At 39.5% G+C, this 25972-nt stretch overlaps 1 long non-coding RNA gene across 1 annotated transcript in view; it reads left to right on the top strand.

Moving 5' to 3' along the window:
• LOC142150171 (uncharacterized) overlaps positions 1-25972 on the top strand; it is a 131243-nt gene that overhangs the window by 18740 nt on the left and 86531 nt on the right. The window lies entirely within an intron of this gene.

The raw sequence follows: 25972 nt of genomic DNA, 5'->3' as shown, positions 1-25972 counted from the left end.
TGTTTAGATATAAACAATATCAGTGCCGATCCTCTTCCTTCCTTATACTGCTCTTGCTTCCTTGATGTGGGAGACACCTAGTGGTGACTTGGTGTAATCATGGTTCCCAAGGGTGCTGAAACTGAGAGCCTACACACAAGCATTTTTTTCTCTTCATTTATACAAGGACAATAAACTTTGAGTGTCAGGTCTGTTTAGTCTTTATTCCTATACTGGATGATATCTGACAGTGGTTTATTTTTTTACTGGTCAGTGAATCAAATACAAGCAGAGACCAAGCCTGAAATATCAATCTGCTCCCTTCTCATTCCTACAGATTCAAATAAAACCCTGGACCCTCAACAATCTGACCCCACGGCAACAAGCTCTTGTTGACAGAGAAACCCCCTTTCTATACGACTCTCGTTTCACCTCATAGAGAGAGAGGAGACCACAGCGGAATGTTGATGTGCTAAGGACACTAAGCCAAAAAAAAAACAGACGGCAAATGGGTTCTGGAATTCAGGCAACGCCGTGAAAAGGCTGAGTTAAAGCTAAGAATTTTTAAGTGCAGCTTTGGAGAACTGGGACCTCTTCCAGCATTGGCTGAAACAAGCAGAAGGCTAGAAGTCACGGGAGTCTTAGCTTTGGCTTCTGTAACAACAAAAATAGTAAAGAGATAAAAGAATAGAGATGTACATGAAACAAAAGCCACATAATGTATACGCACAAATGCGGTGTTGTAATGCTTTTCCGAGAGCAGATACCGTTTCTAATGTATTCTCTCTTGCAGAACAGAAGAAGCGTAGAAACTGTAGTGATAAACTATTCCTGAAAATGAGCTTTTAATTAAAATACGCCATAAAAATGCCCTCAATCTGACCGCAAATCAGCCAGCCAGCAATATCTTTTGTCTCACGCTTCTATTGTGTCTTTTATCCTTTTATGTTTTGCAAAGCGAGGGCCGTGTGTTTATAGGGCAGAAAATGCTTCTGTTGTCAGTACAAAGATACTCATGTTTCGGAGTATTATTGACTCAGCTACAGAATTTTTTTTAGATCTAATTATTCTTTTATTCTGTTTCATGCAATATGTTGCAGATACAAAATGGTTAACTTTTACTTTATTACCTGCATTCCACTGATAAGTATAAACAGCTTTGTAGGTTGGATGAATATGGTATATTGCATGCATTTTATATATTTATTTAAACGTTTTATCGCCACTGTGACAGCTGCACAGGAATAGCCAACAATAGGCTGTGTCTGTTTGCTATGACCCAGGAATTTTATCAATATTGTTGTCTGATAAAACAGGTCTATTCTTCAAGCCTTTCTAGCGGTGATGGCTACTTGTCATGTCAAATATGGAAATGCAGTAACAACAAAAAAAACTGCAAGCTGAACAACTGTGACACAAGACTCTGAGTGAGAAGGAAAAGAGTCAGACCCCACTTGTCCAATGCTCCTGTGTTTATGGATGTGGAACATTGAAGTGCACCTGCTATGCCCATATACAGCCAAAGTGGTGCCTAAAAAACATTGATTTGTATAGAGCTGGGTTATTCTCCAAACCAGCTTTCTTTTTAAACTGTTAAAATAGCTGTTCATTGTATTGCACTTCTTTATACAATAAAAACAATTATTTTTTTATATACTCTTATTAGGGAAATGTAATTTAAGCCAATGCCTAAAGTCAGCTTTTAAATTATATATTATTTAAATTAAGAAAATTATATTTATTGAGTACACCCCCTTTTTTAACACAAAAAGGAAACATCTTCATACAGTGAGTATATATATGAATATATATATATATATATATATATATATATATATATATATATACTCAACTGCCTGATCATGTAAATATAGAACCTGTTGCATAATATAAGCTGACAGCTGGGTACAATGTAGCTTCTACCAACATATAATAAAAGTGGTACCCTAGGGAGCAACTAGTGTGCAGCAAACCATCGAGAGAAGCTTTGATTTAAATTGGCTAAGGTCCCTCTTCATAAATGAGTATAGCAAATGATAGAGAAGCCAACATTAAACATTCCCTTCCACATTTCAATGCGGGGGACCTCAGAAGACCTCCCATTTGGAGGTTATACATTTGCAAGCACAAAATAACATAGAGTGCACTAGGAAAGTATTAAAACAAAAACTATCTCAAGATTAATAACACACAGCAGACAGATTGTGCACTCTAATTTCAGAGTTATTTTATTAGATAAACTGCATGAAGAAGTGTTTAATATAATGACAAGTTCAAAAAGATGTATAAACATTGCTTCATCTTTACCACAATTAGGACAATTGGCAGTCTCATGAATGACTCTAATAAACAAATGTGTGGGACACATATTAGCTCTGCGATCATCAGGGTTTGAATGAATCTATTTGTAGCTTGAATTAAGACCTCAAAAGGGGCTTTCAAAGTCAATTTCCATGCTTCAACTAGGTATCTCCTATGTAGAAATGTTTTATCAGTAGCGGGTTTACTGAAGTATGAAAACTTCTGCATAAAACAGTAGACCCTTCAGGATCCCATTGTATGCAGCCAGAGTGCCATATTTGGTGGTACATCTAAAGCCAGTTGTTAGGAATATTATATGACTTTTATAACTGCTGAAAATATTTGACTTTGTTTTCCTCAAAGAGGCCTCATAAAGAACCCACCTCTCACATGCTCAAGAGCATCCCACCTTCAAGTTCATTAAATGGGTATTGCTGCAAATTGGGATATTGGGGGAATCTGATTGTATCTGCAGTTCTCAAGTGCAGACGCTCCAGATAAATAATTATATACTATATGTGGAGGGAGATTTAAATGCATGCTGGGATCCCATAATTGCAATTGCATATCTAATATTTCTAGTATCCCCAGCAACAATGCTTGATCTAGGATATTTGTTTCCTTGGCGTTATCCTGGATATACTAGGAAATTATATGCATAACCTGTAAAGCTAAAGAATACCTATAAAAATCAGGAACATTTCTGGGCTTTATTTTGGCCTCTGTAACAATAAAAATAGGGAATTGGCTTCCTGAGAACACTGTTTTGCCAGACCAAATAAAAGAAATAAGTAAGAAGTTCAGCATTTTAAATCGCCTTCTCAAGGCACGACTTGGAGATCGAAGGTAATTTTTATTCCAGCACTTCGTCCGGTTGTGTAAGAGTTCTCCATTTCTTAATTTTATCTCTTATATTTTTGTTACGATATTTAGTTTAACATAATCATCCCAGTGGCGTGTAATAATAAATCCAAGATATTTTAGGGAGATGGACCCAGGGGTGGATCTAGGAAATTGATATACCCGGGGTGATGTGGGGGGGGTGATTTAGGCCCCGCCCCCTTTCCGAATTCTAAGGCTGCCGGCGGCTGCACACTATGTGCAGGTCCGCTCGGCAGTGACAGTGTGCTGTCCCGCTGCTCTGCTGAACTGACCTGCACAGTGTGCAGCTGTCGGCAGCAAGCCCCTGCTAGAGGGGGGGGCGATGGCCCCAATCGCCCCCCCCCCCCCCCCCCCCCGGATCCGCCACTGGATGGACCAGTCCAATTGGAATAGTGTAGGCATTTTTATAGCTGGAATTAATCAATTGCGAGCATTAGTGACTTATGTCGGTTAATCTTAACGCCTGAGTGTGGCCGTAAGATTAATGCATTGTTAAGCCATACCTAATGAGGCATATGGATCATTCAGAAAGAGTAAAGTATCATGTGCATACAACGTCACTTTTTCAGCCTTTAATACTTTGGACCCTGATAACTGAATTAATTCTAATATTAGTTTCAGAGATTTGCCAAACTAGAAAATATATCAGATGACAGAGGACATCCCAGTCTAGTACCTCAATAATTTTAAGGAAAAATGAAAGGAACCCCCCCCGTATTTAATCTAGCTCTAGTAGGGCCATGGTAAAGCATATTTACTAATTTCAAGGACCATATCCCATTTTAGTCATAATCTGTCAAGGATAAACCCACCCAACTGAGTTGAATGCCTTTTCCGCATCTAAAGGACTACACTTGTGACAAAGTCTGGCCGTGAGTTAACTGTAGATCAGACATGAAACATTTTACGGCCGACATAGGCGAACTTCCTGGGAACAAGACTGTTTGGTCACTACATATTTTATTATGTATGACCAAATTCAATTTTCTAGGTCATACTTTGCCAGTATGTGAGCATCTGAGTTAATAAGGGAGATGCTGAGTTATGATCATTAATAATATGGTTCCTTACTCTGATTAGAGACTATTTTAGTCAGTGGAGACAGATGAAGGGGACTTTGTTAAGAGTAGAGATGTTAACTGACTCCCGTGTTTTGGTTTTGGTTTTAGATCTGGATTAACTTTGTGTTTTAGTTTTGGCAAAACCGCCCTTGTGTGTTTTGGTTTTGGATCCCTATTTTTTTCTGAAATCACATAATTTGGCTCTTTTTTTGTTCCTACATTATTATTAACCTCAGTAACATTAATTTCCAGTCATTTTCAGTCAATTTTCATCAAGTGACAAGAACACTGCTACTCCTCCTGTTTCTGTATGAGCAATGGCACTCAGGGCCATCTTTTCCATTGGGCATGATGGGCAGGTGCCCGGGGGCCCCACGGGCAAGAGGGCCCTATATGCAGGGCTCTTAATTAGAATAAATAATCCTGCAAAAGAAAAAACTGCAAAAAAAACCTTCAAGGGTCACTGAGCAAGTACATCTATCTATCTCTATCTCTATATATCTATATCTATATCTGTATCTCTATACATTTATATCTATATATATATCTTTATATATATGTAGGGGTCCCGGTGCACTGCTTTGCCCGGGGGCCCATAATGTTGTTAAGATGGCCCTGATGGCACTGAGCAATGTCACTGGAGACTGGAGAGTGGCAAGAACACTGCTACCCCTGTTGCTGTGTGAGCAATGTTGTTTGATCTCCTGGGGAGGGAGTTACTTATGGAATCCAAAACACGCAAGATCCGACAACGCAACAATGATGTTTTGTCTCGATTCAGATCCGAGGACACGCAAAAGTACAGAGCCGGATCCCCTAATTTCGGGTGGGCTCGGTTTTCAGGAAACCTAGCCTGAGCATCTTTAGTTAAGAGATGAGCATCTAATAGGCATCAAGAGCTGCTTAAAAGGTTCCTTTCTTTATTACGGCCGCCATATCTGCTTTCCCACACAGGGGAAAATTTCTCCAGTTTTCAAACATCTTTCACATTCCTGAATGGCTCCTTCCTCATGCTGTGGTTTGTGAGATTAGTCTAGAGGCATATATTACCTCACTTAATTGCACTACATTTCAGGCCATGTCATGTCTTCTTTAAAGTGCATTTGACTTCAATTTTCCATGTATGCGCAGTTTTCTTGTAAGCAATCAGATCCCCAAAATGTTCACAGTAGTACAGATTATTTTAGTATACAAGTGTACTGATCTTGTGGGGGGCAAAAATCTATCCAGCCATGTCTCTGAGTAATTAAGGACAAGGCTGCATATGACAAAGGAAGTATTATTATTCATGGAGGGGACATGAGGCAAGTGGGAGGCCACATATTCCAAGAAGCAGGGACCTCCAAGAGCACAAAATAGTGATGTAGGGCACCTAGTAAACACATTCTGGAAATTGTACAGTAAAAACTCACTTATGCATTAAACTAAGTTCATTCATACAAATTATTTTTGAATGTCGTTTCTAGGGAAAATATTTGAACTCTTCCCACCCCTTGCATTGTTTCAGTTACACATACTAACCCAACATTTATGTTGGACACATAACAGCAACAACCAATCAACAGTGGTCTTTTATTTGTCCAGCATAAGTTGTATATTGAATCTAGGTCTGAATAGCAAAATGTGATCCATGAAAGGTATCTGAAGATTACCTCTATCAGTCTGCAGCAGCAAGTTCACTAGCCCCTTCTCCGCTGTTCCCTAGCTTATATCTCTTTCAGTTCACTTCCACTTCCATAATATTGATCCGTAATTCATCTCTCTAGCAATTCTCAACTCATGCCTCATACAGACCACCTGCATAGCATCATTGTGTTAAGCTTTCCTTAACTCCAGTCAACAGTTTACATCTCCTTTGGTACCCACCTAGCCATTATTTTAGCTCAATTCATGGCAAGATCAAGGACCTATGGTCCTGAAGCTAAAAATTATGAAGAACAGCATTTTGAGACCAAAGGGTGTGTGACCAGCCTCATGGAGGGCATGGATAGCGCAACCACCTCCCTCTTCCTCTCCTCTTTCCTTACATGATGCATGCACCAATACCTGGCTTGCACAGCTTTTAAGGCATGTCAAGAGTTGCAAATACCTCTCAACTGTTGCTCAAGTTCCTGTCTGGGCAAAATATGGACAATTCTGATGGAATCAGGACAATTGAGAAGTAAAGGTGTTATTTTACTGACCATGAATGATGTCAAAACAGAGCATATAAATGGTATCAATCAATACAGACAGGAGACTGCATATTAGTCAGAATCGTAATGACCAATATACAATGCAGAGACTATCCTGGGACTGATATAAAATACAGAGAATAGCCTAGCAGCAACCACACAGCACAACGAGCATTTTATTGACTGATACACAATGCAGAGAGCATCCTAGTTACCACCATACAATGCAAAAGAGCATTCTAGGGACTTATATACAAAGCAGAGATCATTCTGGTGACCACCATACAATACAGAGTGATTACAATACAATGCAAAGACTATAGAAATGATGGCCATACAGTCAGGGCTCGACTGTACTTTACACAGATTTCCTCCATGGGAGGGACTTTTAATCCAGCCACCTACAATGGAAAATCTACTACAATGGATCAGTCTGTAGGCCCCACCACTCGCAGCATGGAAGGTGCTCACTGAGGCCCAGTCACCCGACTTAATCTAATTCTTCCTCCTCCTATTCCTTCTTCCTCCTCTTTTTCCTCTTTCATCATCATTATCATCATCACCATTTATTTATATAACGCCACTAATTCCGCAGCGCTGTACAGAGAACTCATTCACATCAGTCCCTGCCCCATTGGAGCTTACAGTCTAAATTTCCTAACACATGCACACAGACTGAGACTAGGGTCATTTTGATAGCAGCCAATTAACTTACTAGTATGTTTTTGGAGTGTGGGAGGAAACCGGAGCACCCGGAGTAAACCCACGGGGAGAACATACAAACTCCACACAGATAAGGCCATGATCGGGAATTGAACTCATGACCCCAGTGCTGTGGGGCAGAAGTGCTAACCACTTAGCTACCATGCTGTCCACATCCTCCTTGTACTTCCTCCTATTTCCTCCTCCATCTTTCTTTTTTCCTCTTACTTTTTAATATGTAGACTTTACTTCTGAAGTGTGCCTGTACGTAAAAGGATTTGTAATGCCAATGCTGATTAGCTAAAGAAAGTCAATTGTTTATTATCATTCAGAATGTCTGAAGCTGTTCGACATTTATCACGGATTAGGTATTGAAACATGCCTATTCATCTGTTTTCTTGGTGCACGTTTTCTCCAGTGTAAGCATTTTGCAGTAATTATAGGCATCTTCCTCTTTGTTGTGTGCTTTCAACAATATTGGGGCTTCTCAATGTAACAATTGATTGAAACAGGAGTTGTAAAAACATTTAGAATAGCTGAACATTCATGAAATGTAAGGTAGTACATACTGCAACGTTTTTTTGAAGCTGCATGTGTGATAATCGTCACATTTGTGTCGCTACACAATTGCCTTCCACTACAATCAGCAAAAATGCAGGTGATTTTTTGAAATGATTGCAATTTTCTTTACTTAGGAGATTGTTCCAAAATGTTTTAATTGCTGCCAGCATATGTTCTTTGTGTTTTAGGCTTTGCCACATTCCTCATATGTTTTTTTATTACTACCCAGAAAAATTTAATCTGATTACAATCAGGTGACCTATAATAAAATTGAAAAAAGTATATAAACAGTTATATGGCATAATACAAACATATAAATTGTCTTATAGTAACTTACAGTGTAATGTAATACCATAATAATATGCTTTATAACAATTTACTCATCAGGTGTGCGAACCCAATTGTTGCCATTATTCAACAAGCCGCTGTAAGGGACAAGGACCTTACAAATGATCTATTCTTGGAAACAGTTGCTTATCCATAATGTATACAGAAGATAAACGCCTCAAAAGTAAAAATATTTTCATTACAAACATCAACATACTGGTTTTCTAGGAAACTGCTTGATGAAGTCTTTGATAAGCTTATCAGCATGTAAGTGGCTCTGCTGAACCCGAGACCATTCCACCAGACCATAGCCCTTCCTATGCACCAGAAAAGGAACCAGTCAAGATTTCTTTCCACCACAGTGGATGAGGTCTAAACTTGCTTGAGGTTACGGCAGGCTTACTTAAGAAGAGAGCGTTGGAAGGTATTAGAGATTTATAACGATATAAGAAGCTTCAATCTGAAAACTATGGAATTTACTTGCTTCATGATGACAAAAGGTTGAATAAACTTTGGCCCGAACTTCCTGCAGGGCTGCCAGAGTCGGATGTTCCGCGCAGAAAGCCACGCCTTGACACCAACTTTAAAAGAGCAAGGACTGGGATGTAGATCAGCGAATAACTTTGATTTAAAGGATGCTTGGCATAGGGCAGAATGAACCTTTTTCCACACTACTCAAAGGGGAGCAGCAGTAGAGTGGACCTAAGGCAGACTTGTTGGAACAATAGAGGAAAAGGAATTAGCCCTGGAGTGGAAACCAAGGTTGCAGAACAATGGAGACACTAGAGTGGAGGATTCACAGGCATTGTTATAGGTAAACTCTGCCCAAGGAAACAGAGTGGTCCAGTCATCATGACACTTTCAGATGTACAATCGAAGGAATTGTTCAAGGAACTGATTAACCCTTTCCATTTCCCCATTAGAATGAGGGTGGTATGCTGAAGATTGAGGTTCATTGTAAGCAAGGAAGAAGCTCTAGAAAACAGCAGCAAACTCAGTGCTTCGGTCAGATCCTATATTGATTGGAAAATCATGGAGCCAGAAAAAATGCTGGACAAACAAGGATGCCAAAGTCCGGGCACATAGAAGCTTGGTCACAGCAATGAAGTGAGCCATCTTGCTGAACAGGTCAACAGTTACCTAGATAGTATTACAACCTGATGATCAAGGTTAGTCTAAAAAAGTCCAAGGAAAGATGCATCCATGGTTTAATCAGAATGAGTAAGGGCATAAATTGGCCGAAAGGACATCTTCTCGAAGATTTATCTTTGGAGCAGACCTCACAGGAGAGGATGAATTCCCTGATGGCCACCACACAACACAAGACAACTTTTCGATGATCTTGTTAATACCAGGGTGTCCAGAAGTTTGGATCAGAGAGTACCACCTTCCTTAGAGGGTCTGGGACAAAAAGTCTGTCAGCAAGAGCCTCCGAAGGTACGTGATCCTGAAGTGGACAGACAGTCTCTTCCAAGTCTTGGGCTAAGGCAGCACAGATGGTAGAAACCGGAACAATGAGAAGAGATTCTGCAGCAAGAGGCTGGTGAGAGACAAAGCTATGGGACAGGTCATCTGCCTTAATGTTTCTTGAGCCTGGTTGGAATGTGATAATAAATTTAAAGATGAAGAGAGTTCAGGTGCCATTCTTCGAATGCCTACTTAATAGCCAACAGCTCCCGATTATCCACATAATAATTGGCTTCCGCTGGTGAGATAGTATGGGATAGGTAGGCACAAGGGTGAAGGCGATAATCGCAGAAATCCTTTTGGGACAGGATTACTCCTGCACCTACATCAGAGGCATCCACCTCAACTACAAAGGATAGCTCCAGTTTTTGATGTCTGAGGACAGGAGCAGAAATTAAGGCGCGTTTTAAAGCCTCAAAGGAAGCAACTACTGAAGGAGACCAATAGGTGGTGTCAGCAGGTCAATGATGCAATCATACTCTCGATTCGTTGAAAGGTAATCCATTTATTTCTTTGAAAAGACATCCTGAAAGTCTCAGTATGGATTGGGTAGTAGCTCAGGACAGGTCTGTATGACCCGGAAAGAGATGTAGGGTCAAACACGAGGATGAACATCACTGAGTTATTGAGTTTTTTCCCACTTACACCAGTCGATTAGATTTGTAGACCCAGAATTAACAGCACTGAGGTACATTGTATCAAGAACAAAGTTATGCTTTCTGAATGAAGGGTGCCTACCATGAGCTGTAGTGGGTTGTCCTAAAAAGAATCTTGCTACCCATCAAAGGATTTCTATCCAGACAATAAACTATAATAACTTGTTCCAGCTGGATGGGCTGGATACCCAAAGTCTTGGTTAATTCCTGGTCCAGAATATTTCCAAAAGCTGCATTGTGCAGCAAGGCGGAGACAGGAACAGGTTGTCAGTTGAATGTAATCTGAGCTGGGACTAATAACACATGTTTGGAAGAGACTATTTGAAGGTCTAGGTGAACCTCTCCCTCATTCACTTGGCCTGGTTAAGGCATGAGCGGAAGAGGTGCCGACTGATGCCACAGTACAGGCAGAAACCCAGGAAGCGTCTTCTGGACCCTTCTTCAGGGAATAGTCAGAAAGCCCCCAACGGCATAGGTTTTGCAGTATCTACAGGAGCAAAAAAAGGGTCAGAAGGTGAAAAGGAGGTTGAGATATTTTCTGATTTTCTCTCCTTAATTCACCTATCAATTTTGATTGCTAGTTGCATTAAATTCTCCAGTGAGGACAGAGCGGGCTATTGTACAGGGGAGTCTTTTTCATGTGATCTAATAGACCAAGGCAAAACATTCCATTCGCTGTCTGTGGACCAGCACTGAAACTGAGTGCTGTACTCCTCTGCGGCACTCCTTGTATCCATCATTATTTTTTGTGGTGTGATGACAATGAGCAGTGTACTTTGAAATTATAATTTTAGTATTGTAAAATAATAGATTATTTTTTTTTGAGACTGAGAGTGCCAGGTTTATGGTGATGTGGCCTGAGGCCTATTGTCCTAGGTTATACCATAGCCACAACCACCATGATGACCGATACTAAGGATTGGCGATAGTGTACTTCACCCATGGATCTGGGTATATTGTTTTTGGTCCAAAATGCGTGGGTACTGCACTCCCTGCCCCATAGGGTGAGAGATACTTTAAAGTATAAAACTGTACATTAGACACTGAGCAACATTTTTGGAAATACTGCAAAAGCAGATGAATAATGCTCCTGCAAGCACCTTTACAAGCAAAAAAAACTGCTTTCATCTGTAAGTATTGCTGCCCATATAATGTAAGGTGTTACACACATCTGACACACAAATGATATTATTGCAAAGCTACAGTGCGTTAAAGCCAAATGAATCAAGCAAACTGTGGATACAATATGGTGAATTGTTAGTTACACACAGTACATAACTAAACCCATACACAAACCTCACCCTGACACACACAATTGAAGACGTGCATAGATAGGATTTATTGATGCACAAAAACATAGCTACAAACATCACATATCTGTTACCTATTTATGCAAACAAGATGACACTTGATGTAAGAATAAAGACATTTGGACACCCCACGAGAAACGAAGATTCCTGAAGTATAGAAAGCAACAGACTACAATAGATGAGCAAGAAATAGACTATGATTGCAGAAGAAAGCAATAAATTGGGCTAATAGGAGGGATTACAAATGTCTGTTTGGGAGCAATTAATGTGTGCAATGGGGTGGAATTGTTGGTGAGGCATATGGAAATAGAATGTAAGAGATAATGAGAAATACTAAGTATTCCCTGTTCATGTTTACAAGCGTGTAGACAGCTTGCCGTCTAACTGATTGACTGACTCAATGACAGAATAAGCTATCAGATGTTTCAGATAAGGAACTACTGTACAAAGGACTTACACTAAGCCATATTGAACTACAATAAATAACATAAATGTAACAAGCTCTTTATATATAGCGATCCTCATATCTAGTTGTAGTTCACCTTCTCCAATCATTATACAGTGCATCCCATTGTAGAACTGTTTCAGAATATAAGTAATGTTACGCAGAGGAATAGGGTCTGCTGTATACATAAACAGGCAAGCACAATAGTTGTCTTTAGCAAAACAAACTGAACACTTGGCATAAAGCTTCAAAAAGTAAATTTTTTATTTTGCCATCTAAAATAATTATATTCTGAATGTTAGCATGTATTAGCCTGATTCACCAAGGAATGTAAATGCTGATTTTGTGCGCTTAATCAGCAAACTTTGATCTGCTCATGCCCAGAACCTGACCATACGCAACTAAACGCATCAATGTTCGAGTTATCTTTGGTAGCAAAGGACACTTACTACAGCTAACAAATTTGGGGGGGAATGGGCTGGGGAACAAGCGTTCACTCATAGTCATTGTACAATAAAGGCATGCCAAACACAGTCACATCCGATTCAAGCTTTGGGAATCTTAAAGATTTTGTTTTTCTGCCGTATCTCTTGTTCCAGCTACAGGGCTAGTCTAAGTTCTGATACTAGTGATTACAGTCATGTATGCATTTTATAGCATGTGTTTGCAATCAGAAGCAACTGTAAAAATGTATTTTATATACAGTAGACATGAAGAACATCCTAATAAATGCACTTCATGGGAAACAAAAACTTTTAACATTAATACCTTTGTCATTAACAGGTGACATTAATTGATTTTTATTTCTGTGCATTCCTTTGCACATTTCTATTCTACCTATTGGACGTATCCTGCAGTGTTTTGTGTAGTAGAGCTGAGCAGACCTACACCCGAATTCATCAGCACACGTATCTTCCGCTGCAGTTACGGTCCCCTTATATGGTAACAGCTAACCAGCAAAATGGTGTGACCTAGCAAGTTTGGGGTCCATCATGATCACTTATGGGCACAGCTGGATGGATCAAGAAGATGGTTTATTGGGTCAAGGGAAACAGGGACATCGATTTTCAAATTGGGTAGTGTTGGGAGGGACGGGACACCCATGTGACATCAAGTTTGTTCAATCCATGCCTTGAGTGCCAAATGAAATTACATTGTTACAGAAACCTATTCGTACTAATCCTGATAATCAATTGTCATTAGAAGTCTAAATTCTAGAAATATTGACATTTCAAGTTAAACATTTCCTGTGGCAAGAACTGGAACTGTCCTTATAAAATCAAGACACATGGGTTCGATGTGGCCTAGGATCCTAGAAGTAAGTGTTCCATGGTACTGCAGTGCCAACTCCATGGTTTAATCAAAGATCATTACAGCACAACATGCATAAATAGCCAGCCACGTGATCAGGATACTGTACTTACCTATGGTGCTGATATCAGGGTGGAGAGCAAGGAAACTCTTAGTCTTGCCAGATCTTGTAATCCTGACTTACTCTGCAGGCTGCTGGATACTGTGTGATGACAGGGAGCATCTGTCAATCTGTCAGCTAAAGCCCCCCCCCCCCCACCCTCACGCCCCCATTGCTGATCACGGATCCAGCTGCTTGAGCAAGGTAAAGAAAAAAAAACTACATTCCTCCGCAATTGCAAATACATAGCGGCTACAAATTACCGGGGCCTGGGCCTGCCTGGGGAACACACCTTTACTATATTTGGCTTTAGAACGCCTCTTCCCACGCCTGTTCTACCTCATCACTAGCAGACTGGCGTAAGTGCTAGAATCATGAAAGTCTGCTTAGGCACATATGAGTGCGTCCGCTGCGCAGAGTGATTTCATGCAAGATACAACTCTGCAATCTTGAATAGTATTCACTCTGAATCAGCCCCATTGAGTCAATGTTGGCATCAGGATTTAATAGAAAAAAGGAAAGAAAAATAAAAAAAAATAAAAAAAAATCAAAGTATAAAGATGAAAGAATCTATATTAAATTGATAGACAGTAATTACATGGTAAGGATATTATTAGTAAACACTGGAATATATTTTTTGAGATACTGATTTAAAGGAATTAACTAAATCTTCTTCAAAGTCGAAAACAGGAATCACCTACAATCCACCCCCACCAAACAAGACTATTTCAAGGATATAAAAAAAAAACCAACAGTTTAATGAGCTCTAATTAAAGCTGCACATTAAAAAAGATATATTTATGTGGATGTAGGGATATTACATGGTTGTTTAATAATGGAAGCATATGGATTTAATTGTTATAAACATAAACCATGAATGGTATTTGCTAACCTTTTTTTCCTGCATTCAATTAAGGTGTATTATTACTGAAAGTCTGCAATACATAAAGCAAACTAAAATAAGTTATATATGACTGAGTGGCTGCTACTCTGACAAGTTCATATCGGGGTATAGAAAGGAGACAAAATTTGATTTGCTAGTTGGAGGGAAAGAAAGTCACGTTATACTGCCAACAGCCAATGAAACGTTTGTTGCACTGGTCTACTATTGGTTAAACAAACAGGATCTCATTTTTCGAGCCACATTTGGTACCTGACACAAAAAGCTTTCGTTTTGTGTTTGAAATTCACAGTTCCAGGTTCACTGTTCACAATTAAAAACTACCACAATGTATGAATTTTAGCTCAAACTTGTTTTGGAACCAGTTGGACCATGTGGAAATCAGCTGGACCAAGTGCAAGCCAACTCGAACATAATCAAACCTGTTTAATTTTAATCAATCAAAAATTTGAGACCGTCTTCAAATATTCAAATTTTTGTCAAACCCGTTTAAGACTTCAGCCAGTCCAAGCATCTCTAATAAATAACTCTCCTTTGTGAGCCTTGTTTGTCTCTGTGTTTGTGTTTATTAACGTGGATGAAACCTGTGATATTTCTTAATTCACCTTTGTAAAATCAATCATCAACAGACTTCAATGGAGCTTTGTCCACAGTATTCTGATACTAAGTTCACATGGCACAATTTTATATATAGTAATAACATAAAAGTTTAGTGTCCACAAAACAAATCAGTAGAATTGAAGTTGAATGTTGATTAATGTTAAACCAATGCTAATCCCAATTGCCTCAATGAAAATTAGAGATGCTTAAATAATCAGAATTTGTTTGAAATGTCATCAGGATCTATGATCAGGAATTTGAAATGATTTGATTTTTCCATTATGAAGTTTGTGCTTTCATGGTTTGTGAAAGTTTGAACAAGTTTGAACTTGTTCAACTTGTTTAGATTTAGCTCAAAGACTTTAGGCTAGCTAAGGTTCAAGAATTTCCCACAAATTTTTGAACTTTAGTGGGCAGCACGGTGGGTAAGTGGTTAGCACTTTTGCCTCACAGCGCTGGAGTCATGAGTTCAATTCCCGTGACCTTATCTGTGAGGAGTTTGTATGTTCTCCCCGTGTTTGCGTGGGTTTCCTCCGGGTACTTCAGTTTCCTCTTGCACACCAAAATCAAACTAGTGTGTTAATTGGCTGTTATCAAAATTGACCCTAGTCTCTCTCTCTGTGTGTGTGTGTTGGGGAATTTAGACTGTAAGCTTTAATGGGGCAGGGACTGATGTACAGCGCTGCGGAATCAGTGGCGCTATAAAAATAAATGGTGATGATGATGATGATGAATTAGAGAAAGTGATTCAAGAACTACATTTAAACTAATTCATATATCTCTATTCACTATACAATCTTTACTGTTAACTTAAATCCTAATCCAATGTGCAAACCTTTCCTTGCCTAAAAGTTTAACGCTAGTTTAACAAAGCGCAGTCTAGCTCACTCCACTCTAATGGGCAATTAATAATTATATATTAAATACATATAAGTAATCATTTTATTTTCTCTGGAGAGAAAATGAACACATAGAGAGGGTTGTATTTGGCATATAGGCAGACTAAGTACTTGCCTAAGGCAACACTTTTCAGGGAACAGCATAGAATAGGTTTTACATTAATTTGATTTACTTTTTTCTTTGTCATTTTGTTATTTCCTGCAGGGTTTTCACCAAACTACATATTTTCCCAGCAAAACTCAAGGAGGAAGATTATTTCATAGAGGAGCTTGAGCATATGATGTGCAGAATTATTGAGGTAGGGCATATTCAATCATAAAGCTGGATATAGGGAGCCCTGCTGCCAAATTACATTTTAGTAATGGTGGCAGAAAAACCTTTGTTGATCAGTCAATCACAAGCATTTTTTCCAGGCTGGCTGTTTATGATTGGCTGACTGAGTATTGATCAGGTCAAAACAGTTTTATATCATTTATCAGTGGAATATAAAGATTTTTCCCCATTTGGGGCCTGAGTCATTTAGGAGCGTAGATGGCTTGAGTTAACCTAAACAAAATTTCTAGCGGAAAAAAACCTTACTCCAGCCTACATTGAGTGGGAATGGGTGGATTTACGCAGGCAATGTACAGTAAGGGTGTTCCCGTGCAGTGATGCCCAAATCAGCTTCCAGCGCACTTCTCAGTGCTCTGGAATTCAGGTGTATCTCCTGCAGCAGCTAGGGGGTCTAGCCTAATTGCTTACGCTGGGTCCGGTGGCATTACAGCCACCAGACCCAGAAGCACTATACAGTGTTTTAACAATTAAATTTTTTTTTTTTAAATCAGCATGATCCCCTCACAATCAGATTAACCATTGTGCTGCCCAATTTTACAATAGCCAACAATAGACATAGCCAGCCAAAGCTGGATGCACTATAGCAAGGGGACACGCTACACTCTGCGTTGGGAAGTAATGGCGCTGGGTCTGCAGGCTGCTGCAGGAGCTGACAGGTACCTATCCTGCAGTCCTTTAAATTCACCCATAGTCAACAAGGAATGTATCTTTTCTTGAGATCCGTTCCTTACTCTCCTTAATGACTCAGGGCCAGATTCATTAAGGAAAGTTAAGCAAAAAATTGAGTAAGTTTACTTACTCCAGTTTTCTTGAGAAAACCATGTTGTGATGCAAGGGGTGCAAATTAGTTTATTATTTTGCACATAAGGAAAATACTGTCTGTTTTTTCATGTAGCACACAAGTACTTGATATCTTATTTGTACACTGAAATTTAAAGTTGATCTAGGACATGACCTACCCCAACTATAAATCTGCTATCATATTTTAAATTTACCTCCCCCTCCAATGTAACATGGTTTTGTCTTACTTACTTTTGCTTAACTTTCTTTAATGAATCAGGCCCTCGGGCCCTTGGACTATAACTATGATGAAGAGTCCTTTTGAACTAACTCAGGGAAATATTTTTTTTTTGAAGTTTAATAAAGTGGTTAAAGAAATGTTTTGGGGTATGATTATTAGTTGAATTAGTATTAACCCTCTATGTGTATCTTATTTTTTCTATTCAAGCTAATGTGGAATTGCATGTTCTGCACTAACCATGAGTAGCCATGAGAAAGCTGATGTTTCTAGTTCCACAAACACCAGCAATACACAAAGGCCAGGTCTTGCTGGAACATGTAGTTTCACGATAGCAGGTACCTTTGGGATAGCATATTTGCCACTCAAGCTCCAGACCTTGCTGAATGGTCTGGTGCTGGTTTCTATTAAGACAGCAGCATCCCATGCTCCATGTTTCCCAGCTATAGTTGTGCAGGTCCAGCCTGTTCTAACCTGGTGCAGCTAAAGAGTATGTTAATTTTTACGCAAGTAAAGATCATTTTTACATGAAGCTAGCTTACCTGGAATACATTATGTGACATTTTGTTTCTGAAATAGTTCCTAGTACAAAGTGCTGCATATGGAAAGTTTCTGATTGTATTACTGTGCCTGAAACTGTTAGAGGTTGATTGGGATTGTTGGAGCTGTTACCCTATCTAGGGTAACAGTTGCATGGCATATATGCACTACATGGATGAAAAGAAAATAAACAATTGTGGCCAGTACTAATCCTTACCATTAATATATAAACGTTTAAGTTTGAAGCCTAAAATCAAGGGTTCTCGTTTTTGCAAGTCCTTACTTATCTCTATGGTTCCAACAACTATAAACTTCAGTTAAAATCATATACACCCACCTCTAAGGTAAGGGGGCTGAAAAGTAGCAAAAAGCTGATTTTTATATCGCACCCAAATAACCTCAACTAAACTAAATATATTGTTTTAGGAACATTGCAGACGCCATCTGCTAACACAGCAGCTAGTGTTATGAGAGTCCAGAATAGGTTAAGTCCAGAATAGGTTGGTTGCAGAAAATGATGGAGTCTTTTATACCAAAAACACAATCCAGTAATAATAGAAAATAAAACAGAACACAGTCCAGGTGTAACAAGATGTAAACAAAAAGTAGAATAAATAGGCATAGGCAAATGCTGTGAACAAGATGCTGAGGAATACTAGGTAAACTGAGAATGGTGGAAGTTAGAGCCAAACTTACATGGGATCAAACAATGTTAAGTCCAAGGCACAGGATAAGATATCCAATAAACAGGATAAAAAAACAATCAATAACCAGCAAGATGCAAGGTGAGGGGCAAAAAAAATAGTCAGGGAAACAGGTGCAGATGATTAAACAGGGTAACAAAGTTAACTCCTGTAGGTGTGGTGTAAATGACCTAAGTCATAACAGCATCACCTCTGATAACAAAGTGATACTGCAGGCCTGATACAAAATAGGACAATCCTAAAAGCTAGTATGACAAGAGAGGCCGTAAGCCAAACACACTTAAATTCATGCATTTGTGTCTGTCATAGCACTTACCCACTCAGGGTTAAGTCATCTGCTTACCCAGCCAGTAACATCCACTGGGAGTGTTCAGGCTACACAAGTGGCTGCTGGGTTTCTTATTCCTGCACTGGTTTCCTCCCTCCCACCCTGCTAATGTCATAAATTTCTGTAATTGCACTAACCCTTTTTCCATGCACAGACGAGGCATAGTTAGTAGGAGAGCATTGCAGTCAGCAACTAGTAAGCATATGGTCTTCCACGGATTTGCCACGGGTCACTGATTCCTTTCAAGCATCTAGACACTTGGTACTTTTGTGAGGAGGACCCCTTGACCTGCTTTGTGTGGGCACATCACTGTCGAGTCCAGAAGTCCAGAAGTCCAGAAGTGGTGTAGTCACTGTTACCAGAATGTAGCACCTGCCAATAGTTAAAGATTATATCCTGGGTCAATGTTGAAATGGTGTGACCTTCCACCTTTGTTGGCTTTGCAAATAAGTTGGCTGACAGCCCTGCTCTCGCCGCCACCATTCAACAATTTATAATTAATAAACTATGACCTTTTTTCCAAACTTAATCTGGTGTCAGCGTGTTTATTTGTTGGCACAACTACTGTAATAAGTACTCGCTAGGAGGAGGTTGAGTCTATGCAGCTAAACAGATATGAAAGTCCAGCAGTCTCTGGTGCAGTTAGTAAAATTATATATATATATATATATATATATATATATATATATATATATATATATATATATATATATATATATATTTAAGAAGCATAGCAATGATCATGTTAAAATTTAGAATGAATTCATGCTTGTAGATAATGATGGCCTGGCCAAGAGGGGTAGACTTGGATGTCAGATGAACGTGTCTTGTAATATGTGGAAATAACATTCCCTATTTTAATACAGTTTGATACAGTTTGAAGTAACTAGAATAGCATTAATAATGTCTTTGATGAGTGCAAAGCATCCAATACATAGGCTTGTCAATCGTATGGCTGTAATCCAATGCATAAAAGCATGCAGACATGGTCAAGTTATTCTTCAGACAAAGCACCAGAATGAGAAACAAATGTGACCTAAGTGATTTTGACCGTGGAATGATTGTTGGTGCCAAAAGTGGTGGTTTGTGTGTCTCAGAAACTGCTGATCTCTTGGGATTTTCATGCTCAACAGTTTCTAGAGTTTACAAAGAATGGTGCGCAAAGCAAAACACATTCAGTGAGCGGCAGTTCTGTGGGGGAAAATGCATTGTTAATGAGAGAGGTCAGAGGAGAGTAGTCAGACTTGTTCAACCTGACAGGAAGGTGACAGTAACTCAAATAACCAATCATTAAGACAGTTTGGTGTAGAAGAGCATCTATAATGCACAGCATGTCGAACCTTGGAGTGGATGGGCTACAGGCAGCTGCAGAAGACCACACCAGGATTCAATTCTGTCAGTTAAGAACAAGAAATTGAGGCTACAGTGGGCACATACTCACAAAAACTGGACACTTGAAGAGTGGAAAAAACATTTACAGCAACCATGAATCCATCCTGTCTTGTGTCTGTGGCGCAGTCTGTGGTGTATTGGTGTGAGGAATGTTTTTTTGAGGATTGTAGTACTACAAGTGCCAGCATACCAATGGCTACCTAGGCATACTGGCATTTGTTGAACCACTAATGCTAGCATGCCCTGGCACCCAAAGTATGCTGAGGACTGTAGTACAGCAAAGACAAATGTAAATAACACACACCATTTGTAAAAAGAGCTTGTGTCGTGAATGAGCTCTTAATGGTTATTCACTTATATTTCTAACCAGGGGATTTGCCAAACCCTGACCTCAGAGCATGAGAAGTCCCCCGGTTCAGGTAATAGGTGAGACATTAGCAGCAGGAGAGACTTCCCCTATTTGTTGTATGAAAATCAGCCCTATTGCTGCTTTAATAAATAGAACCCTATAACCTTTATATTAACCTGACAGAGTTACTTATTTTGTTTGTTTTTTAATTCAAAACAAAACTGCTTTGTACATAGACATGCATCCAATTCACAGAATGTAACTGAACTGAACTGTACTGTGTCACAGGGCATTAGAAATAGACAACAATAACATATGGCTATGTAACACGGTGGATGGTTGGCATCCCAGAAGTAGTGTAAGCTAGGACTCCACAGATGGTATGGTAGAGAGGCAAAGGTCCCCCCAATAGTGTTGGAATGAAACAATGGACACAAAACTGCTAAAACTGCATAAAAATGTGGGTTTATTGTGTTTACTTGTGGAGTAAGGTTTTATGTGAAGGGGGGAGCGTGCGCTCACACGTACATAGTACAACTGCACATGTCCGACTCGAGCATGCGCAGCACCTATGGTGCACGCACCGATAAATCTCACGTTGAAGTTAGACACTGTGCTTTAGTGAAATGGGCTTCACTCAACAATTACTTTGAGAGACAACCAGTTGCTAACAGGTTAATTAGGAAATTACACTAAATGCTGCAGCAGCAGATTATCTAAACAAATTAATCACAACACTTTTAGTGCCAGTATACCGATTATGCTTATCACACAAAACTCAGTAGAGATTCATCAAGGATTAATCCACCTTGTTCAGGTTAGATGCTATAGAAGAAATGACTTTAGACTAGAGTCGCTTTATGATAGGCAGAACTCAAGGGGGTAAATTGCAATCAGCAGGTTTAAGTGACGTTTCAGCTGTCAGATGAAGCTTATTTATTTGTACAAGATGAAATCAGTAATCGACTGATGCATGCGTGACTCCTAAACTCAGTGTGAACAACAATTCTCCATAATAAACGATCTCCAGTTTAAAGATAAAGAACACAATCTCCACTTAGTAATCCATCTAATGGAATAAGCAGATCTCTCCCAGCAACTATATGGCCAAACAACTTGGAATTCTCTCCTCAGCAAGCATTTTAGGCAGTTTCTCAACAGAATCAAACTTCTGATGCAATATAGACACTCTTGAGACAAATGATTTCTCTTTATGTCCCTTGCACACTTTGTCAGCTTGCAGATAAACTTTAAATACTGCAGATTTTGCTAAAAGAAACTCTTCCTTCAGACAGCACTATTACACCTCTCAATAGCAGAGATTTTAATAACACAGCTTGATGTCTCACGTTTCACGTATTTAACTTGAGCATAGCAATAAGCTATAAACTTATTTGTCTTCATATGAGTCCTGCTGACATCTCATGGGTAGTGGCAGCTAGGTCTTTTTCTGTACTCCAAAGTACTTCCTCCTGGGCTGTCTTTTACATCTGGCTTTTACATACTTTGGCTGCAAACATCCCTCACTGCAATGAGGAATAGCATTGCAGTAGCTCTTTGTGGGAAGATCCTCGGTTATCCCATCCAGCAGAGGCACACCACAACTCACAGCCAGCAGCCACAAACCACTTATAATCTTCTGAAGCCTTCTAGTACATTCAGGAGCCAAAATGCCCATTTTTGGCAGCATTTTTGTAACTTAGTGCAGTATCTAACACTCTCTGCATGCTTCTAATGTAGACTAGGGCTCTAGTGAGCAGCCTGGGGCTGTAGTTTACTTTTTGCCCACACAAAAATGGCCAACGCAATTTGCAATGAACTTCCCAGAATCAGTTTGGGAGATGTAGTATTATGATTGAATGCATGCAGTAATATATCTGATTTGCATGATATTACAGCTACAATAGACAATCCAAAGAATTGCATAGGCAACAGAGAGTCTAGAACAGTAATAAACCCTGCGCAAAATTAGATTTCACCCTTTCTTGTGGTTTGACTAGGTCCATTTTCCAACTCTCTTTTTTGCTTTCACCTAATGAATCATACTATCAATAATTTTATATAAACACCCAGTCCTTCCTTCACCAGTGTCTTTGTAGCTATGTTCAATATGGCACAATAACATTCAGTGGAACAAACACTCTTGTTGCAACCAGTTAGTCTATTAGCAACTGTAGTCTACATATCCTTTATTTCTATCGGCAACCACTGCACTTCACGTGACTTCCACTCTTTAGGTGCTACATCAGCTCATAACTGAGGTGTCAATAGTGTGCTATCTTTATCCTGTTTCTTTTTCCTAGGAATGGCAGACCTTGTGTGCAGGTTATTAGTGTGTAAGGTCGCTAGCATGATATCAAATCAGAAAATCCATAGATTACCATGTCACAGTGAAAAACAGCAACAACAAAATGTTTGATCAGTTGTAACCAATTGTGTGACAACAGCCTGAAACAGAATGTTAAAATGATGGGCACAGTTATGTCTTATAAGGGAGTGATCTTAGCCCAGAATAAATATTATGGTGGGGCCCTACTCTCAAATCATCAAGTATATTTATTAAACACATTTTTTAATTATAATTTTTAAATTACAATGGAGATCAGTGGTCGAAGTGGGCTGTTATGGTGCTATGCCACACCAGCACTACACTTACTGCTTTTATTGTAAAACTAGAAAATTCCATGCACTTACATTTCCCATACCGCCACGTCTAAATTTCCACTTTAGTTTAGGAGCACCTTCAAAAGTGCCAGCAAATGACAAAGGCCCTCTGCCCTTCCCAAAGTCACTTCTTTAAGGAATAACTTAATATTTTGTGTAGATTAAAAAAACAAATGTCCTGTGATTTTTAAACTAACATTTTATCAAAAGTTTAACCCAAAAAACTTCCTGTTTCCTGCATAATCAGGGTTCTTGTCCATTACAAAACATGGTTCATTTAAACAGAGTTATGCCACTGTCATCGCAGGGAGCTGGAGGATTCCGCCAATCAGATAGCTAAATATAGAAGAGGTCACAGGTGGAGAGACGTCCGTCAGAAGATTGGTAAAATGTAGCAAAGATCAGTAGCAGGAATTTTACAGGATTTTACAAATATGACTACCACAGTATATACTCTTAAGGGTGAAGAAAGGAAACAATATCGCCAGTCAACATTTTCGGTTATGAATAAGGGCAAAACTGTAAATCTAAGGTCATGCAACTGTGGCACTGGTAGTGAGAACACAACCGTGAAGGTTATGGAATGCACTGCTGGAGTTTTAAGGTTAATGGAATGTGAAAACCATATATGGCCTGCATGTAAATAAAAATATCTTACCATAGATATAAGCTAAAATAATACTAACCTACAGCACAGATCTATGGTGATAAGACTTTTCATGTCAGTCATTATATCGTAATGGATCTGCCTGGGATATAAACACAGTGAAGGTACTGTAGCCATTTTGTTGGCTAAATCAACATTCACAAGAAAGGATTGTATCAATTCACTAAAACAGTTTAATCACTTTCTGACAAGTTTCCATGAGTCACTATTTCTCAGTGAGTTGATAGGTCATATATCTCTCTGAAGAACCAATCTTAGTCTATTGTGCCAATGGTAGCTACATTATTTATATATTATACCTAATACCCTTGTTATATTCAATTTACTGATTATCAGTTTGACATACTAAGTAATTCATAATATCAACAATATAACTCCCTGTTACAGTTCTCTTTATATTAATGAAACCAACAAACTAATTAAACATTTATGCTATACCTCATGTACAGTGCATATTTAGGCAGAAGAATCGCTTCATCTCTCCACTCCTGACTGACAGACAGAGATTCTAGAAGTAAATAACTGGGATTATAAAACAAGGGCTACAATCTGTCAGCCTCTTCTGACACTATATGTGTTAAGTACATAATTGTCTCCATTTACTAACACTTGACCTTCTGTGATGTTGGAGATACACTGCTCTAAAAACTGAAGCCGGGGAGTTGCTTAGATTGGGAACTAGTAGGCCACACGTGAGATAATGGAGCTTTTAAAGAGAAGTTTTGCCAAAACATTTTTTTATAAGTAATTTATGTATAAATAAAGCTAAGTAAAATGACCTCTCTTCGTAGTTAAAGGGTTGTCAATATTCGGTTTGATAGTAATATATGTCCACCGTACTCCTGGTACTAAGGCAGTGGAACATCATCATCAACATCAGCTATATTATATAGCGCTACTAATTCCGCAGCGCTGTACAGAGAACTCACCTCGGTCCCTGCACCATTGGAGCTTACAGTCTAAATTCCCTAATATACACACACAGGCACAAACACACACACAGACTAGGGTCAATTTGATAACAGCCAATTAAACTACTAGTTTGTTTTTGGACTGTGGTAGGAAACACACACAAACATCCAAGCAGATGCCTTCAACATTCTAAAATGTCCCGCCCTAGTGAATGATTTCCTGCTCTCTGCTACATCTCACTGGAGACAACTACCAGCCGATATTGGCACTGGCCTTCCCAGGGCGCGGAGTCTAACGGACCCCCGGTCTTCTCCAAGATCCCCCGCAAGGCGGGATGGTTTTAGCTGCCGGAGGCCCGCAGGTCGCAGCCCCTAGGTTAGCCCACCGGCGTGATAGCTAGGTAGCTGGAGGATGAACGGTTCCGAGAACACAGTTAAAGGTCACGTCAAGCTGGGTAATTAGCAGATTAACTGCACAGAGGTGGAGGCCAGACGTACCTTGCTGCTCCAGAAGAGAAGCACAAGGAGATAAATACGAGAAGAGTCAGGAACTGTAGCCGGGTCGGTACACAGTTGATCAGCCGGTGCGTATTGCCAGGGATTTAGCAGGAGAATGGTTAATAAGACAAGCCGGGTCGGTACACAGTACTTGAGCAGGATATCACAAAGAGAGGTGCACAGGGAAAGCACAGGGATCAGAAGCAGCCGCGGACAGAAGGAATCCCAACACTCTCTAAAAAGTCCCACCCTATCCAAAGCATTTTTCGCAGAGGAAATATAGCCCCGTTACTAGTCAGAGAGAGTGGGCACTTATAAGTTATAGCATGTTAATCCCACAGACATATGTTAGGAGAACTTGGTCACTGATGAGGTCAGCAATGTAAATCTGGAAACATCCCCAGCCACTATTTTTATGTACAGATGAGGGCTGTCATAAAGACAGGGGTGAGTCTGCCTTTGGTACTGCAACTTGGACACAATTATCGAACATGTCATTGATTTTAGGGCTGTTCAAGCAAACATCTGAGCTACAGCCTCTTAATGGGTCTAAAGGAACCCTGCTAGCAGAGACTGAGCAGAATTTCTCCAAAATATATCAAGCTGTGGTTTTGAAAATTGCCATTTTTGGGGGATATTTTTATTTGGTTTGAAAATAGCTGATGTATTAAAGAAAACCACTGAAAAAGCACCATTTTCAGAAGCGCCACATTACTAACTGCCGTCCGAACTTTTATCCATGATAAAAATACAAAGTCTGAGATGTGTCCAGGAGCAGTTTTCCAATCTGCTGGGAAACCGCCAGGAATAAAGAGTTGCTTCTGAGACGCGAGATTGCTCAAACATCATGCTGTTTGAGCTATCTTCCCATTCAGAACATAAGAGGAAGCA

Source organism: Mixophyes fleayi, chromosome 4 (genome assembly GCF_038048845.1).
Source record: "Mixophyes fleayi isolate aMixFle1 chromosome 4, aMixFle1.hap1, whole genome shotgun sequence".
NCBI classification, from domain to species: Eukaryota; Metazoa; Chordata; class Amphibia; order Anura; family Limnodynastidae; genus Mixophyes; species Mixophyes fleayi.
This window is presented reverse-complemented; position numbering and strand designations above follow the sequence as displayed.